We start from the raw sequence: 13,258 nt of genomic DNA, 5'->3' as shown, positions 1-13,258 counted from the left end.
CCTCATCCCCACATCCAATCCATCATCAACTCTGCTCAGAGAGTATCACCAAAATATGTCTTGACTCTGCCAGCTGTCACCCACAACTGCTACCCCTACTCCATCTCCAGCACCTACTACACTGTCTGAACCCAGCAGGTACTCAATAAAGATTTGTTGAATTGAATGAAATCCAAGGAGTCTTCTTTTTCTCTGAGAAACAGAACGGAGAGAGGCTATTTTTGCAGAGCAATGGTGAGTTCAGTATCTCCTACCCAGCTAAAGCATAAATAAGCACCCCACCCCAAGCCCTGTATCATCACCTAAGTTAAGAGTCCCTCTCTCCCTCCTTCCCACACAGGTCTCAAAATTCAGGAGTGACAATGACATCACAGGCATCTCCTCACTCTATGGATAAGATCTGAGTGTCCGTATCAGTTTAACATCTGAGCAGTATTAATAGCCAGGAGCCATCTCCTGCCCTTAGGCAGTGTAACAATATCCTGACAACACACACCCTGCACTCACACACTTGCACACATGCATGCTCACACACACACACACACACAAATACAAACATACTTTCTGGCAGCAGAAGGGGGCAGGGATATAGCTCAGATCTCTCCACAGGGGCCTCGTGGCAGCCCCACACAGGAATACCAGGATTTTGTACCTCAGTCCACTGGCCCAGCTGGCATGATCTCAATGAGTGCAACAGACCACCCTCCCCCTCACCAGAGCCAGATACTCAGGAGCTGGCACACAGCTCAAAGAGGGGAAGGGATGATTTAATATCCCCTGCTCATCCCAGTTTCTGGAATTCTGACCCATCAGCATGACGGTACTTGCCACAAGAGGCCCTGAGCTAAAGAGTGACCTAGGTGTCTGCTTGGTTCCTCCATCATTTCCATCTCAAGATTTTCCTCATTCAATCACACTGGTGGCACTACTCCCACATTCCCACCTCCATCACACCAGACCTAGACATGTCTGGAAGGAAACTTCCAAGCCAAAGAGATGAAACCAGGCTTTCCCGGTCTATCTGGCCACACAGCCAAGCAACTCTAGGTCAATGTGGGGAGCTGTGGGAAAGGAAGTATTGCAGTGGAGGCGAATGCCTGCAGGGGTCCTCCCCTGGAAAGTCTCAGCCTCCTTCTACAGCCTCATCAAATGCATTTCCATGTTGGTCCATCTGTCCCTCCATTCTGACTGCTCTGAAACATGTTTCATCGCAGTCACAAACACAGGCTCTGGAGTCAGTCTAGGTTCAAATCACACTTGTAAAGGGGAATACCTAGGGAAGCCATAAAACCTCTCTCAGCCTCCATGCCCTGTCTGTAAAACGCAACCCATGATGTCCACCTCACAAGATCACCATGAGAAGGCAATGAGTTAACTACCATGTGTAAAGCTTTTGGAACATATAAGTTAGTCCTTCACCAATGGTCATCCCCCTGACCGAGCCCTACACCCCACCAGTTGTGAATTTGCTTGTAATTAAACACACAGGTCTTCTGGTTTTACAGCTCTATCCAAGTAGATGCTTTGAAAAATAAGGGAAAATGAATTTTCCTTGTACTTTTCTGAGGAAATTTCATTGTCTTCCCTTATGTAGGACCCTTACCTGGTTAGAAACAAATCGATTTCCTTTCGTATATAAAAAAGGGTCACTGGGTGGGAGCAGCAGCTCATGCCTGTAATCCCAGCACTTTGGGAGGCTAAGGTAGGTAGATCACTTGAGGCCAGGCATTCGAGACTAGCCTGGCCAACATGGTGAAACCCCATCTCTACTAAAAATACAAAAATGTGCTGGGTATGGTGGTGGGCCCTGTAATCCCAGCTACTCGGGAGGCTGAGGCATGAGAATCGCTTGAACCTGGGAGGCAGAGGTTGCAGTGAGCCAAGATCGCAACACTGCACTCCAGCCTGGGCAACAGAGTGAGACTCAGTAAGTAAGTAAGTAAGTAAATAAGTAAATAAATAAATAAATAAATAAATAAATAAATAAATAAAGGTTACTGACACAAGCTGCATTCTTCCGATTCCCAGTCCCACCACTATCAGGACAACACTGCTGGTTGTCATTGTCATTCTGTCACCAGCTTCCTCAATGATATGCTTCATTTGTATAATGTTCTTCCCAATCCTCTCCCGAGAAGAAATCTGTGACTTAGAGGAAAGCCTGAGAGATGGGCATCGGCTGTCACAGTGTTTCTTTTTGGGAGGTGGAATTCCAGGTGATCTTCATTTTCTTTTCTATGAATTTCTCTGTTTTCTGAATTTTGTTGTTTTTTAGTTTGTGTTGTTATTTTGCAATGCACATGGCACAGGTATTCCTGTTCAAAATGAGAAAGTTCCAGGCTTTGCCTGTGGAAGGTAGTTCCTGAAAGAGAACTGAGGATAGGAGGGTGAGACATTCTCATTTGACCCTCAAGGACTAGGCAAGAAGCGGCCCAATGTAACAATGTGCCTCAATTGTGGAAGAGGGAAGGAAAGGTATTTGTTCATTCAGCAGGTGTTCACTGAGTGCTCACCATGTACAAGGTGCTGTTTGTGAACCAGATAAAGCCCCAACCAGCCTTCAGGGTGATGAGACCCTATTCAGATGAGACAGGTGATAAGCAAAATAAACACATGTGTAACACGTCAGATGGTGGCAAGGGTTATGAATACGAAGTACGGTAAGGACGGCCAGAGTTCTGGGGGAGGAAAGTGCTGTTGTGGAAAGGGTAGTTGGGGGAGACTTCCACAATGAGGCTCATCTATGCACAGACCTGGGAACATGAAATGGCCAGGATGGATCACCTGAAGTCAGGAGTTTGAGACCAGCCTCACCAACATGGTGAAATCCCATCTCTACTAAAAATACAAAAATTAGCCAGGTGTGGTGGCGCATGCCTGTAGTCCCAGCTACTTGGGAAGCTGAGGCAGGAGAATTGCTCAAACCCAGAAGTGGAGGTTGCAGCGAGCCGAGATTGCACCATTGCACTCCAGCCTGGGCGACAGAGCAAGACTCCGTCTCAAAAAAAGAAAAAAAAAATGGCCCAGAAAACAGCCGGGACAAAGGCTTGGAGGTGGGACTGGGATCAGAGAGTTTAAGGGGCATCAAGGAGGCCAGCATGGCTGAGTCAGAGGAGGTAAGAGAATGGAAGAGGAGGCAGGAGGGCAGGAAGGTGCTGGGTGCCAGGGCCAGGACCAGGGGATACCGCAGGTGGTTGTGAAGACCTTGGGGCTCACTCAGAGTGGAACAGGAGGCCAGCAGAGGGTTTTGAGCAGAATAACATGATCTGACCTTCTTATCAAAGAATCACTTCAGCCTGCTGAGTGGAGAAACAAATGCACAGAGTCAAGAGTGGGAGCAGGAGCACAGTAAGGAGGTCACTGCAGACATCTAGGCAAGTGGTGGTGGGGGCGGCTTGGATCACAGAGGTAAGAAGTATAGTCATATTCCAGGTCCATTTTTAAGGCAGAGCTGACAGGATTCGCTGGTAGATTGGATGTGGGATGTGAGAGCAAGAAAGGAGTTGAAAACTGTTCTAAGTCTGTTAGGTCTAAGCAACTAGGTGGGTGGAGTTGCCTATTTCTAAAATAGAGAAGTCTGGGAGGAGCAGATTGGGGCAGGAGGTAAAATCAAAAGATGTTAAAGCAAGGAAGATTTTATTTGAATTAGAATTAGACACACAAGTAGAGATGGTGATCAAGCAGATGCATACACAAAGTGAGCCTGGCGAGAGGTCCAGGCCAGACATCATTCTGAGAGCACTAAAGTAGATAATTTACTGACAACTCCTCAATATTCCCAACCAATCTGTAGGAATCTGTAGGGTAGGTATGACTCCATTCCTGTTTTGTAAATGACAAATCTGACACTCTGAGAGGGGAAATTACTTGCCCAAGTTTGCACACACAGAACTCACCTGCATTCACACTTGGCTGCTCTGATTCCAAAGTCTATGTCTTAGGCCTTAAGAAATCCAAATTGTAATAACCACACTGCCAAGATCTCAATGAACATAGCAGCCTATACCTTCCCCCTTCTGTAGGCAGAGCTCCACCTACTTACAAGATCTGCAATTGTCCTTGTTGCCCAATTTTCCATGGCATCTGACCCCAAAGTGATTGTCTAGCTCTTGCACATAGGCTTCTGCCTTGGTTTCCTGATTTGCCCTCCAGTCTTCCAATGAGCCAGAAATCAGGCTCTGAACACAGTACTGTATCCCTAATGCCCTATCAGTCTTTCCAGTTCCCTCCCTGGAATCACATCTGCACTCCAGGTGGGAGGTAACCTTGACCTGGAGATCCCATGACCTTGATCTCAGACGGCTCCTCCCACAGTGGGATCTTGATCAAATCACTTGACCTCTAAGCCTCAGTTTCCCCAACTGTTATGGGGTGGAAAAGGAGTTAGACTACAATCTTTTAAGAGTCTGCAAAGTATGTAAAAAGGGCAAGTTTTTCTAAACATGCGTATCCTATAGGAGAAAAACCTTGAATCCTGCAGTCCTGTTTTTGGTCCCAGATATAACACTTACTAGCTGGGGAGCCATGAGCCATTTAATCCATCCTGTTTCTCCATCTCTAAAGCCAGGATGACAATATTAGCTGTGCAGGAGTATGTGGAGGACAGTCACATAGCCTGAGTGCTCCTTATGTGTTAATTTACCGAATACTCATTTTAGAAAAGTTAAAGAGCATACAGTGAATTGGTAGTGAAGTTGTAATTAGAGCTCAAATTTCCCAACTCTACATAGGGACTTCCCTTCTTCCACAGTACACATGAAATCTTCTAGCATATTCCACTCAGCTATCTGATGAGTTCTCGTACCTCCTGCCTCAACCTATCCCACATCTCCACCCAACCTCAAAAAAAAAAAAAAAAAAAAAAACTAAAATCCTAATAGTTCACTTAGCCCGACTCTCACTTCTTCAGCTCCTACTTCCAAGAAAATCCTGGTAGAGGTTATTAAGAAGGAATGAGAAAAATGAAAACAAAATCTCCATGCCTGCTCCATCCATCACCAGAAGAAAGATTTCCTATTAGCAGAATTTGGCCATTGATTACTGTGGCCACAGCTCCTATATACCAGAACCAGAGTGATGTCAAGTGTTGAGTGTGGATTCTGACATCAGACCATGTGGGTACCAATCCTGGCTGCACCAACTACTAGATTAGATGACCTTGCACAAGTCACTTGATTCTAAGCCATCCCCAACTTGATTCTAAGCCATCCCCAACTACAAAGATGATGGTATTACCTCTGAATGGCTAGACTCAGGAGGTAATCTGAATGTAGGTAATCAGGAGGTAGTCTGAATGTAGACTCAGGAGGTAATCACTCAACTAGTACATAAAAAGCAGGGAGTTACCTACCCCAAGTCTGCATGAGTGACCCCAAAGCTCATGCTTTTCCCTCCACATCTTGAAACCCAGAGCATTGCAAGCTTTGAGGAAAAAAAAAAAAAAGCACCACCAAAACATCTCTCAGATTTACATCTCACATACTTGCTAAGAGATCTTGGGCAGATTACTTAACCTCTTGGAGCTTCTGTTTTTGTCATTCGTAAAGTGAAGACACTAATACCTGCCTCATGGGGCTTCATGACGATCTGAACAGCACATGAAAAGCTTGGGCACAATCCATGCACAAAGTAGCCCCTCGATAACTCTGAGCGTCATGCTCACTGTCACCTTAGGGCTACTTCAAAAAAAAAAAGCATGCACATGTTCAAGATAGTCCTGGCATGCAGGTATTCCATGACTGTTTTCTGAAATTTAAAAGCCAAGTGTTTAGGGTCATATGGCTTATGAATGACAAAGCTGATAATCAAAGTTTTTTTTTGCCAGCATCCCCTTTCTCCCAAGTCTAGGGCTCCCCCAAAAGCCAGCTAGAGCAGTGTGACCATCTGAAATCAGGGAGCATCATGTTCCCACCACTATCCTGTCCCTTTTATCTCCCCTACTGCAGCTTAGTTTTCAGCCACCCCAACAGATCCACACACAGGAGGAAAATCACCAAGTCAAAAAAGCCCTCTTTTGCCAGCTCAGGGAGAGGACCCCCTATTAAAAAGGCTTCCTCGTCCATTTCAAGGAGCAGAAACAAAAAGTGTCCTATTGACTTTGAGGCATAAAGCAAATTAATTCTCCAAACACAGTCCAGAGCACATAACAGCCCAGTGAGGGCCCACTAAATACAAACGGAAACCAACGCAGCGATTCTGAAGACATCAGATCCCTGAGGAAATGGTAATGTTGCAAGGCACCTATCAATCAAAGCCAATCCTAGAGGAGCTATGCATGTACACGCTGCAAAAAGAATAAAAGACTCAAATCCATAAAGCATGAACTCAGGTTCTTGCACCTCAGGCTCTGCCTGGGAAGCCACAAGGCCTTTTAGAGGTATTTTGCAGAAAGCACCAACCCTCAGGATCCCCTAAAGGATTCTTAGTCTCTTTTCTCTGAAGAGTGATGAAAACCATAGGAGAACAACATTGACCAACGAAGACTGGCTGGGTCCTTTACTGTCACCCTTTCACTCTACCTCTCCGCCTTCCTGCCCAATGCCAAGAAGCGTCCAATGTACCTCCATGGACTAGATTCTGGAATTGGCTCTATGGCCCAGCTTGGTGGCTTCTGCTGAGACAGTAGAGCCAGTGTCAGCCAGGCAGTGTCCTTCGTGTCCCTGAGTCTGCCAAATCCAGGGACATTACCACCCCTGGAGTTCTACTACCACAAAGATGAACAAGCCACACCATGCTCCAAGGACACACAGATTAAAGTCCAAATGCTTGTGTTCACTCTCTTGCATCTCCCCAAGTCCACTCTAGTCCCCACCCATGGTCTAGCTACAGGAGCGTCCCATTGTGATTGGTCCAGAGATGGATATTTGATCCATGTTGGTCCAACCACCATGGTCTAGCTACAGGAGCGTCCCATTGTGATTGGTCCAGAGATGGATATTTGATCCATGTTGGTCCAACCAAAATAAAGCCTGAGAATTTTGTTCAGTGGCTGGTGGACAAGCCATTCTCTCCAGATCTTCATTGTGAGGTGTGCTGGTGTGAGCTCTCAAGCTGCAGGACCACTTCATTCCCATGAGCAGAGCCAGCCTGAGGCTGAGATTATATCAGGCACCCCTAACTGAACCAAAGCTGAGGTCCATTATCTGAAATTTTACTCATGTGAACCCCATCCCCTACAAATTCCTCAGTGGATTCAGATTAAGTTAGGATTCTTATAATAGGCATCATCCTAACTGAATCTCCTACCATTCCAGGTTCTTCAAAACCCTGCCTCAGCATACCCTTTCAGCCCCATCTCTCACTCAGCCCTCCACCCATGTGCTGGAAATTTTGATCCCCTGTGTATTTGAGGAATCCCTCCATTTCTTTCCCTTCATCATGCTACTTCCCTGGCCTGTCATCCTTAGTCCTTCTCTCCACACCTGCTGATATTCTTTAAATTCCACCTCCTTGGGGAAGCCTTCTTCACACTCCCTTTACTGGCAGGAGGTCATTACTCCCTCCATGGAAACCCCTGGGTTCCCTCTATCCTATAACAGATCGAGGCCTCCTGCAATGATTATGTACATTCATATCATCCTCCACTAAAGAATGTCAACCATTACTCTTCTCTGTATTCCTAGCACTAAATGCAATGCCTGGGCAAAGGAAGTGTCCAATAGATACTTGCAGAATTGAATTTGTGGAAGCCCACACAGTGCTAGCTCAACCAGCTTGGTCCGTGTATAGCAGTGGCTTTGCAGAAGGCATTCCCTTCTTCTCTCTCACTCCTCAGTCCTCTATACAGCCCCAGATGTACATCTCAGAGATGAAGAAATCAAATCTGTATCATAAACCTCCTTTAAGCACAGCAACCAAACTCAAGCAACACCAGCAGGGTTCCTCCATCCACCCAGCAAGGGCTGCACCACTTTTTACCAAATCTGCCCCAACTATCTGCGCAACTCCCTAGTTCAGCTCCCCAGGCTCCAGACACGGCTCTGCTGTCAACCACATGTGTGTACCTGGACAAGTCATCTAGCCACTCCTGGTCCTCATCTCTACGCTGGAGGTGAGCTGGCCGTAGGCTTTACATTTCTATGCACTCTCTAAGGAGTCAAGATTCCGTGAGGAAAATGGAACCTTGCCTCTCTAAACCTCTCATTTGGAGAAATGCCAGATGCCAATATTAAATAAAAGGTTAGAGTCTTTCCCACTGTCTAAAACTTCTTCTCTCCCTTTCTTATTTTCTGAGTAAAAAGACACATTTTCTCCCCAGGAGTCTAACATGGTATTGCCATAGACGCCAAAGAGAGAGAAACCCTGCAGTGTTTCCTTCCCTCTTAAGACATAAGACTTGAGATGCCAAAATTTGCCAACTGCCTCATTACACCCAAAAGCTAAATCTGGAAGCTCAAAGACATGAGTGGCTGTTGTGGAAAAGTGTTCGTGATGCATCTTTATGTGAAAAATCAGGCTAGTGTGACAGCCTCCAAAATGCGATTCCAGTGCCTGGCATCGAGTGGGCGCTCAATTAGTACTTGTTAAATGAGTGAATGAACTTCTTTAAAAACAAAATAACACACCCTGGATTGCAGATGCTTAGAAATTAAGCTGGAATGATAGATATCAAAATTCTCCCATTGGTTATCTCTGGCGGGGAGATTTATAGATGACTTATTTTTGTTTTTGGCGTTTTCTCAATGTTCTATAACAAACATATATTATTTTGTAATAAGAAAATCATCGACTCACATTTGTAAGGAGTTAATTGTTGTAAAATAAATAAATAACTACATGTACAAAAAAAGAAAACAGTGACTGTCATCCAAACTCTACAACCCACACACGAGGCAACCTTCTTACTTCCCACACATCCGCCCCTTCTTGGAGAAAGCTTCCCCACCTTCCCTTTTCTATCTTGATTTCAGAAATCTGGAGAGTCAAGCTATTGCTTTCAAATGTTAGTCTCATCAGAATCGGAGCCCAGTATGGAGGCAGCTCCCTTTACCCCAAGACCTGAAGAAAAACAGACAGAAAGCTAGCCTGCCCACTTCTAGCTTCTCCCCTTGCCAGAACCAGCCCTTCAACCCCAGAAGAGATTTCAGTCAGAACATAGAGGAACCTCTATCTCACGGGGCACTTGTCCCCATGTGCAGACTCACTCACCCGCAGGACAGGGAATGGATATGAAAGAAATGAACTCCACATCCCGGCAAACCTTTCAGGAATTTAATATTTTATCATGCCCCATTGACGCATCTCCTTTCTCTTCTTCACCTCCTTGCCTCCTTCTCCTGGCTCTAGACAGAGTCCATAACTAAGTCCCTGTACTTCTTCCTACCTACACTCATATCTACTGGTCAGCTCAGGTGGGCCAGGGGACCACACAACTTGGGGTGAGCAGGCAGGGAGGGTGTTCCAGTAGGCACCACGCAGAGGGTGAGACACAAAACTGCAAGTAACAAGCATCTCACTAATCAGCAACTAGGGATAAAAGGGGAGAGGAGAGAAAAAAGGCAGTGGAGGGTATTACCTGAAAAAGTCATTTTCTATGGTTTCCAGGGCCAGCAGACCAGGAAGAGGGCTGGCCTGATGGTTCTTGCCAGAAGGAAGAAAAATGGAGCTTCCTTTCAGCACAGAGGGGCCGCCATGCCCTACAGACGTTGTTTCATCCTTATTCTGGGTTCTCCCGTGCCCAGAACAAGAGGCCAATGGACTGTGGGAGGATCCTCCTTGCCTCCCAACCTGCCATTGTTAGCATTACCCAGCAGGTGAGGTCCGGGCAGGATGCAGAGATGTCCACTGTCTGTGAACTGTGCCGCCGCACAGACAGAAGCCCAGAGACAAAAGGCCCTGGCTCCAGACTCAGCTCTGCCACACCCAGCTGCTTCCTATCGAAAGTCACTGAACCTCCCAAAGACTTGTTTTCCTCACCTGCAAAAAAGGGATAAGAATTCCTACTTATCCTAGCTGCTGAAAGGATGTGATGAGATAATTTTGATAGGCCAGGCGCAGTGGCTCACACCTGTAATCCCAGCACTTTGGGAGGCCAAGGCAGGTGGACCATCTGAGGTTGGGAGTTCGAGACCAGCCTGACTAACATGGAGAAACCCTGTCTCTACTAAAACTTCAAAAAAAATAGCTGGGTGTAGTAGCACATGCCTGTAATCCCAGCTACTCAGGAGGCTGAGGCAGGAGAATCACTTGAACCCGGCATGCAGAGGTTGCGGTGAGCTGAGATCGTGCCACTGTACTCCAGCCTGGGCAAAAAGAGCGAAACTCCGTCTCAAAAAAAAAGATAATTTTGATAAAGTGTTTTGCACAGTGCCTAGCATCCAAGAGCTCCACACGTGGCCAGGATCATCAGTACTTTCCTAATTTCTCTGTTTTTTCTGACCCTCATCTGTCCTTCAGCTCTCAACAAAAACATCTCAGTGGGATGTGAAGTGTAGGAGAGCCATATAGGCTTTGGTTTTAGTTCCAGACTGGGCACCTCTTCATGTATCAGTTCCCTCTTCCGTAACAAGGCAACGATAATAACATTAGCTCTTCTCCAAGACTCATTGTGAAAATTAAATAAGGTGATACTTGTGAAGCCCTTATAGCAGGGCCTGCAGACAATGAGTGCTCAATGAATTTTAGCTATCATTGTCCCCCCCGGCCCCATCATTCTAAATTAGGTCTCTCTAATTCTCAGTGCCCCCCAGTACTTTGCCTTCAGAACACTCATCATAATGTGTAATTATAGACATACTTGTGTTGTCTATTGCTTGCCCTTCCACCTAAGCTTAAATTCCATCAGGGATAAACTAAACGTCTCTCTTGATGGTGGCCGTATTCCCAACACCTGGTATAGTGCCTGCATATAATAGTTGTTTAATAAATATCTGGTGGATGAAGAAATGAATGAAAAAGTGAATAGAATATTAGCATTGGCATAGTGATCACCCAGGTCCCTTCCAGCTCTGAGAGTCTCCAACTATTCTCTATTCTTTGACAGCTTTAGGAGAAAAATTTAAAATGAGCCCCAAAGTAGCTGTTTCACCAATCCCAGGGGGAAGACTCAGATGGTTGCTGCTGACAGGCTCCTGAACACTCAAGTTGTGCGGAGATTTACTCTGATTTTTTTTAAAACTGAGAAGGGAGTCTGCCGAATTTCTAAGTTGGGATCATCCTCTCCTCCCTGAGGGCTGCCCACACACAAGGCACTAAGCAAGAGTCACTGCAGTGGGCAGCAGGGACCCAGGCCAGGCAAACCAGCTTTCTTTGTCAGCAATGGACAGCCAGGCCTAAGCAAAGGAGACCAAACCTCACAGAGCAACAGGTGACCATGGCAACCCATGTCCTCAGCCTGCGCTCCCCTCCAAGGACAGAGGACTTCACAAGAGCATGGAACAAAGGAGACCCGAGGCTACCCCTAGAGATCTCCACCTCACCTGGCCACAGAAGGTGCTTGCTTATCATGCAGATTCCTGGGCCCCACCTCAGAACTTTTAAGTTAAGTCTATAGGTGGGGCCTGCAGACACCCATTTTGTAAAAACTCCCTAGGCATTTCGAGGCATATCGAAGTCTGAAAGCTGCTATTCTAATGAGAAGAAAACTGATCAATACACTATAAACATTGCCCCACTGGATATTACATGTGTGTGACCAATTACCTCCACACTTACCTAACTCTGGAAGAGATGCCAGCCTCCCAACACCTGCTTTGCAGGAGAGGCTGTTCCAAACTACCAGTTAGCAAGCCTGGTGGGATCACCCGGAAGCTTTAAAACACACTGAGGACAGGGTCTTGCCCCTAAAGAGTCTAATTTAGTTGGTGTGAGGTGCAGCATGGGTTTGGAATTTTAATATGGTGATTTCAATATGCAGCAAAGTTTGAGAACTACAGCTCGAACTTATACTCATCACCCAGCTCCAACGACCACAAACACCCCAAAACAGGCTTTTCTCAACCAGAGGCTGGGCCTGAGTTGCCCTGGGCTGAGAAAGGAAGGGATGATAGAGTCTACACTGCAAGACCCTGGGATTTATGGGGCCCAGGATCTAGCCAGAGGGTCCATCCTGAGACCTCCACATCTTTATTTCCTAAAAGACATGGGAGACTTCCTGAGCCAGTGTCTATGTCCTCAGTGTGTATGGGACAATAGAACACAGCTGCAGAGGTCTCAACATCCTTTTTACAGAAATTTATTCCAGCTCCACCATTTACCAACTCTGCGACCACAGGCAAGACAGTTAACCTCCCCAAGCTCCACTTTCCTCACCTGTACAATGGGAATAATTGCCTAACACTTATTCACTGAATCCTCCCAACTTCATGTGCAAAGCACTTAACTTAATGCAACCGCAGCTCAGTCAATCTTAGCCAATGAGAAAATATCAAATGGTTCTTTTTGTTACTACTGGATGTTTCTTTTTTTTTCTTTTTTTCCCTTTAAAGGGGCTTGGGACTCTGGGTGGCTGTTCTTCCAGCCTCAGATATTTTCAACTCCTCTAGGACCCCTTTTCTTGTGAAACTTTGCCAACTCTTTGACCCTGAACTTGCTACTTCTCTGAGCCTTAGTTTCCACATCTCCAAAGTAGGAATATAAAAGTGCCCTCCCCCGTGTTTATTTTAAAAACCAAGCCGGGTGCAGTGGCTCATGCCTATAATCCCAGCACTTTGGCAGGCCGAGGTAGGTGGATCACCTTAGGTCAGGAGTTCGAGACCAACCTGGCCAACACGGTGAACCCCTGTCTCTACTAAAAATGCAAAAAAATTAGCTGGGTGTCGTGGCACGTGCCTGTAATCCCAGCTTCTTGGGAGGCTGAGGCAGGAGAATCCCTTGAACCCGGGAGGCAAAGATTGCAGTGAGCCAAGATCGAGCCACTGCACTCCAACCTGGGTAACAAGAGCAGGACTCCGTCTAAAAAAAGAAAAAAAAAACAAAAACAAAAAAACAGAAACAAAAACAAAAAAAAAACAAAGAACAAAGAACAAATATATGTCCCATGCTGAACACGAGACTGGGCACACAGTCTCTATAAACCAAAGATGCTGAGGAAGGTGGAGAATAATTGCTCTTCCCTCCTTGAACTGGGGTTCAGCAAAGAGCCTCTCCACCTGCCCTGGCACCCAAGAAGTAGGAAAGGTGCCTCCTGAAGGCTCTGGGAGAGTTGACAATTCCAAATTTGGAGCCTGGGGAAGAGGCAGCCCTAGTTCCCTTCCGACCTTCCTGGGGTGCCACTGGAGAATGCTGACTCCAGCTTGGGGCCCCTCTCATCCGCTCCCCA

General features: G+C 46.3%; 1 protein-coding gene across 16 annotated transcripts in view; it reads right to left on the bottom strand.

The window, feature by feature from the left end:
* The window catches only part of NRXN3 (neurexin 3), a 1,699,552-nt gene that overhangs the window by 1,677,223 nt on the left and 9,071 nt on the right, over positions 1-13,258 (bottom strand). The window lies entirely within an intron of this gene.

Source organism: Pongo pygmaeus, chromosome 15, assembly GCF_028885625.2.
Source record: "Pongo pygmaeus isolate AG05252 chromosome 15, NHGRI_mPonPyg2-v2.0_pri, whole genome shotgun sequence".
In the NCBI taxonomy this organism is placed as follows: Eukaryota; Metazoa; Chordata; class Mammalia; order Primates; family Hominidae; genus Pongo; species Pongo pygmaeus.
The sequence above is the reverse complement of the archived record's forward strand: the minus strand, read 5'-3'. Positions and strand labels throughout refer to the sequence as shown.